Source organism: Excalfactoria chinensis, chromosome 8, assembly GCF_039878825.1.
Source record: "Excalfactoria chinensis isolate bCotChi1 chromosome 8, bCotChi1.hap2, whole genome shotgun sequence".
Taxonomy (NCBI): domain Eukaryota; kingdom Metazoa; phylum Chordata; class Aves; order Galliformes; family Phasianidae; genus Excalfactoria; species Excalfactoria chinensis.
In genome coordinates this window covers 5580780-5586779 of record NC_092832.1, presented here as the reverse complement: position 1 = coordinate 5586779, position 6000 = coordinate 5580780, and positions in this window count along the sequence as shown.

The following is a 6000-nucleotide window of genomic DNA, read 5'->3' as shown; positions in this document are numbered from 1 at the left end:
TCCCATGGGAATGGGCCAGGATTCGTCATCTAAAGTAAAACCTAATTAATCTTGTTTTGCAACAGATGTGTCTAGTTTCAAATGCAACATACAACTTTTATCCTGTGTGCATGTCCTTCTAAGCCCATTTCTGACTCTGCTTGGGTGCAGCTTGAGCAGAACTGGAGACTAGGGTTGTTGCAATGGTGTGAAACACAGGTGTATGAACAGGCAGCAGCAAACTGGGGTCCATGACCAGGGCTGCCACAGAGTATGTGATGTGTTATCTAATTCCCAGCCTGTCAATGGGGCTGATTCTGTGCACTAAGCTAGCTGTGTGGTCTCCTGGCATCTTAGGACAGCAGAGACAATGTTTGAGTCTTTATTTTGCTTGTTTATGTGCTAGCCAGTTTCTGGCATGTGTACTGTTTGCTTTCGTGGCACTTGCATTCCTGGTTGTTGTGTGCAACTACTTGTGTGCAGGCTGTTTGGGGCAAGCCTGCATTTTAGCCAGGCAAAGCAAAGTGAGTCAGCTGAAGCCTGCATAGCAGCATTAAGCTGCAACTGGGCAGGGTTGGTTAAGGGTCCCTGGCTTCCCACCGCAGGTAGTTTTGTTCTGCAGTCATGAGTATCTGCTCCAATAGTTTCCCTAGGCTGCCCTGGCTCTCTGTGTCCTGCTGTATGGGCTGTCCTGGGCTGGCATTCACAGCAGTCACCATGAGCTGTTTCGGGGCTTTGTGCCTTGTGCTTGCCCAGGACTGGTGCACTGCCAGCCACGTGCCTTTCTTCTTAACTTCTATATAATGTGCTTGGGTAATTACTCATGTTCTCTCAGGAATTTCAGAGAGAAGCCCCATTTGGCAGACTCAGATGACAACAACCATCACAAAAGTAAAAATGACAAAAAATTGAGGGAGATGGAAGCTGGAGAGACAGTGATAGGGAAGGCAGCTCTGAAATGCTGTGTGTTTTTTTTTCTCTCACTCATCTGCTCTTTAACTTGCAGTGTTTTTAAAAAACAAGTAACACATTTCTCTGCTTGTAGAATTAAGGAGAGAGAGTTTTGATGCAGATATAACCCTGCACATTGTAGAAGATGTGACCCTGCACGTTGTACTTAGCCAAGGGCCCTGAAAATCTGGAGATAATAGTGTATGCCACAGGGATGACGGGATGTAATGAAACAGAAATGGGCAACAAGGGCTGCTCAGCAGAGCAAGTGTGAAAAGTTTAAAGTGAAGTGTATAGTAGCAACAATGCTTATATGTGCATGTGTTTACGTGAACCTAGCTGAAATGAAATATCAGATAAAATGTTGTTGATGTGGCTGTAGATTTAATAGCTCTAGGAAAGACTCAAATTCCTTCTCCAGCTGTGATTCCGCTTCTGTTTTCATCTGTGAAATGAAAGTTAAACAAAAGTGGAGTCAACTTCTCTTGTAATGGGAGCAAGATGATGCTGCCTCAGCCTGTGTATGTTGGCTAAGGTTGGTACTGATGAATTCTTAGGCTGTTTTACTGCCATTTAAAAATACATAAGGGGCAGAGACTAAAGCATTTTAAGCTATCAGATGATATAGAGAAAAGCCATCTTTGGGGTCTGTGGCTGTTTTAAAATCTGAACGTCTGAAGCATCTCCAATTTGGATATTTTAAAAATACTTTGGCTTAGAAAATGTATTGTTCTTTATTTTGAGCTTTCCAGTTTTTACTGACATATAACTTGCACAATTGTAATACAACCTGTTTGGCACATGCTTCTATAAAACTTGACATAAAATTTCAGACTGTTACTTGTTTAAAGAGTTTATTTATTACTTTTAGAACCTACCCCCCCCCCCCCCAGTTAATGTGAATACAGGAGAAAAATCTGACATATGAAAACACTGGCTGATAGGATGGCATGTGTAGCATTTCTCAACAAAAAGTGATCTTTTGGGTTCAGGCTATTTTTCTAACCTGAGTGACTTGTTATAGTTGCATTATAAAGCCTTGAAAATCATGGCTTATAGGGAAATTGGTGACACAACATTAGTTATGATATATCATGAGCTGCCATTCTAAAAAAAATTGTTAACTCCTTCTGGGAACCTGAGAATATATTGTGGTGTTCACGCACCATCTGTTTGACTATGTTCCAAAAAACGTGATGGTGAAATATGTGCATTCTAAGTGTCAGTCTAGATTAACTTATCAGCTTTGTGAACTACAAACAGAGACAAATACCCATGCAGCTAACCATTGCTTTATTTATCAGTGCAGTGTATTTCGTTTGGAGCGTAGAGGACAAATGCATATGAGTAGGGCACCTAGCTGTGGAACTAGGAAACCATACAGATTTTCCTATGCTATAATTGCACTTCAGTGACCAAATTACAAATTGACAAGTCAAACTTGTAGGAATCCTGGTGCTGACCGGTAAATTACAACTTTTCAAATGTTAAGGTTTGGTAAAATTTCTAATTATTTCCTGGACTTAATGATTTGTCTCAATCAAAATAGAACAGCAACAACAAAAAAGCAACCTTTTAAAAAATAGCCCAGCTTTTCCCAAACTAATAGACATTGGGGAACTGGGACCTTAAACAAGATCTAACAGTTAGTGCTGATCTTGACAGATGTTTTGAGCAGTTGGGAGACCAGAGTCTGTGTGCTTCCTACCCTCACTAGTGCATGTCATGTACTATAGCTGGCCCTGCAGTGCCACTGCTTGTCACCTCACTACTGCACAGTCATGGCATATACTGAGCACCCGTGGGGCACTGAGCTGACAAGGCTGCAGATACAAGGCAATTTTATTGTTTTAGTACAGCTATCAAAAGTTATTGACCAGAGAAATCGCAGCAGCTAGGAATGGATCTGTTAGTAAAACTGATGGCTGGAAAAGAAGAAAGCCCCCTCCCCCAGCTCTATGGGCTAGGGATGATAAGCAAAGTACAGGGACTTCAGCTGAAGTGAATGTTGTGTTGGCTGATGTACAGGCAACTTCAATTCTCTTTAATTAGTTCAGAGTTGAGTAAGAAAGTATTTAATCAGCAAACTAACAAGTGCAGCAGCCAATTGCTCTGTGTACGTGTGTACTTGAGGGGGAGTTGGACTGAAAAAAGTAAATAAAATTGCTTTCCTTACTTTAAATGAAATGGAATCCCTAATTTTATTGCAGCTGCAATCAGTTTAGAGGCATGATAGAGCAATAAAAATTGATTCCACCCTGTTTTATTCCTTTAACAATGTATTTCATTTAGGATGGTAATATTGTAATTTAAGAGTTTAGTTTCTCAAGGTATGAATTTAGATCTTGTTTCTGCATTGTCTCTGATAGAAATGATGCCATTGTTTATCTTGATGCTGTACCGCTATGTTTCCAGTGGACCTATTTTTATTTGCCACTGATCAGATTGGAGTCTAAGCCCCTTTTTCTTAGAAAAGTCTAGAAATTATGAGGTAGGTACCTAAGCTTATTAACTTTCAGTATTGCAATTCATTACATCAAAGTCTTAAGATAAATACTTTGAAAACCCTCTAACTGCTGCAAGCCGTTTACTGGCTTAGTAATGCAGATTACCACCAACACAACACCTTGTGCTGGGTTGCCTGCCTGGATTCCCAGTGGGTTGGGTTCAGTTCAGGATTTGTCTTTTGTCAGAAACCCTCTGTGGAGACCCAACTGTTGACTACAGAATCCTAATTCCTCGGCACTGAATGGGGAACGTGGGATATATGTAGGGTAGCATGTGAGACTTAAAGCTTTGTCCTCTTATTTGCGTGAAGTTTAATGGATCTCTCTGCCATAGACCTGCTCACTTGCTAGTTTCTAGTGTGTGGCTGAATTGCAGTTGCAACTGGAGCTCCAGATGCAGTCCTGTCCTGCACATACCAGACACTCCAGGTCTGAACATAGAGTGTGTCCTCAGTGATTTCTGAAATTAGATCAGACAGGAGATGCTGGAGTTAAAGGAGATCAGAGAGATGCTGAGACTGTCTCAGCCAGTATGGGAGGCAATCTGGGAATGGTAGGAATGCAAATATTTTATGGAATAAGTGAAGCTACTACTTTATTAGTACCCACCTACTTTAGTTAACCAAGAACTTCCTTTTTAAGTCTCTACAGAAAGAGATTTTTCAATGAATTAGTAAAAAATTCAACTCACAAATGCAAATTTCCCCCTTCCTAGCGGAGTGGCAAAAATCCTGAAAACTCATTGGAATTTTTGTAATTGGTTTCATGGAGACCACAAGATCAGTTGCAATAGATAATTTATAGTAGTGACCATCTCCAAAACGCAGTTTGAGATCAGTAACAGGGCCTGAAATCACTCAGATGTGAATGGGTGCTAGAAGGGAGCAGCAGGGAGTACTATGCTGCACAGCCCCAGGAGTGGGGCCAAAGGGCACCGGCCCCTAATATCTATCCAGAGGCCTACTTCATCTCACATCTGGGAGAGTGGAAGTCATCAAAAATCTGTAGTGTTCCTTCTATTCTTGAGCAGCCACACTCCTGGGAACTTAGTTTTTAGCTTTACAGTGCAATGCTGTGAGGTTAGCTTGAGAAGACAGACAAGGAAAACAGGCCCTTGAATATGAATCTGACAGGTTTTATTTAGAAAGCCAGCATATGCACTGGCTGCATTCATATCGGCAGTGTTCGGTGACTTGACAGGCAATCTAGAGTATAGTGTATATTAAAGACAAGAAGTTTTAGACTCAGATTTTGGTTCCCTTCTAACAATTTCTGTGACACAACATTTTTAGACACATACTGATTTTGTTTTTCAATATAGACTACAGATAGAGTTTCTCTCATGCCTTTTTATTTTACAGCTCACTGAAAATAAAATTATTTTAGGGTAAGTCTGTCTGCCTAGTTAGGCAAGTTTACTTCATTTTCCTGTGCAAGTGAAATACCATCAGAGTGGATCATAAAAACATGCCTGAAGAGCCTATATGAATGCGTGACAAAATTTTTTATGGTTTTAATTTAGTCTCAGAAAAAATATTCAGCAGGTAGAGTGCTCCACGTAACTACATAAACAATATTCTCATATTCAGGTTTTCCCTTGGTTCCCCAGTGATGGTAGGGGGTTGGGCTAGTGCTGAAATCTTTTCTCAGGGAGAAAACCACAAAGAAATAATTTTATAAGCAATATATGACTGAAAAGCACATGCTATGGATCTTGATTCAAGTCCTGACTCAAGGATATATCTTTAGGAGGGCACTTGAACAGAATGTGCTTTACATTTAGTGCTTTACTGAAAGGAGGTAGGCTTCAGGCTGTGTGAGCTCTTTCTTGAACTTAGATTAGAGCTTGTATGTAGTGCTACTAGTAAATCTCCTTAGAAATGAGGCGGGGAAAAAAAAGAGTAAATGTGAAGAAAAGCAACAAAACAGAACCATCTGAAAACCACCAGATGATTTTTCAGGCGATCCAGGCTAGTTACTACTAGATCTGTGTAATAATTAGTACCAGCTAAGGTGTAAGAGAACAAAACTGTGGAACTCATTGAAGTTGACTTGCATCAGTATGACTCACATACAATGCTCTTACAGGATCCTGCTCTGGTGAGAAGAATGGCCATAGAGGCCAGTTTTTCTACAGACAATTTCTCTAGAAGTATAATTGTGGACAGCTATCAGTAAATTTCTTAGTCTGTTGTGTAAATATGTGTGAAAAAGCTGGTTGTGCACTGAGAACCCCCAGCCCTGATGTGGTGCTCCTTCACCATGATGGAGCCCCGTGACAGGCTGTTTCTGCCCTCACTCAGCTCTGTTACAAGTGTAGGTAACCTATGCAGCTACCCTTGCACAGGGAACAGGGACAGATGCTATGGAAGAAGCACATAGATCCTAGGAAAGCAGCTGAGTGAGTGTAAATTCATTTAAATTGGTCCCAATGGTTAAACATCATTAACAGTTTTAGAGGTAATACAAGGTGACCTCTGTAAAGTAGCAAATAGGGAAGCCTTCAGCAACTTTCAACTCAAAGCAAACTCACAGATGGCTGAAAATCAAGCGAAAACAAAAG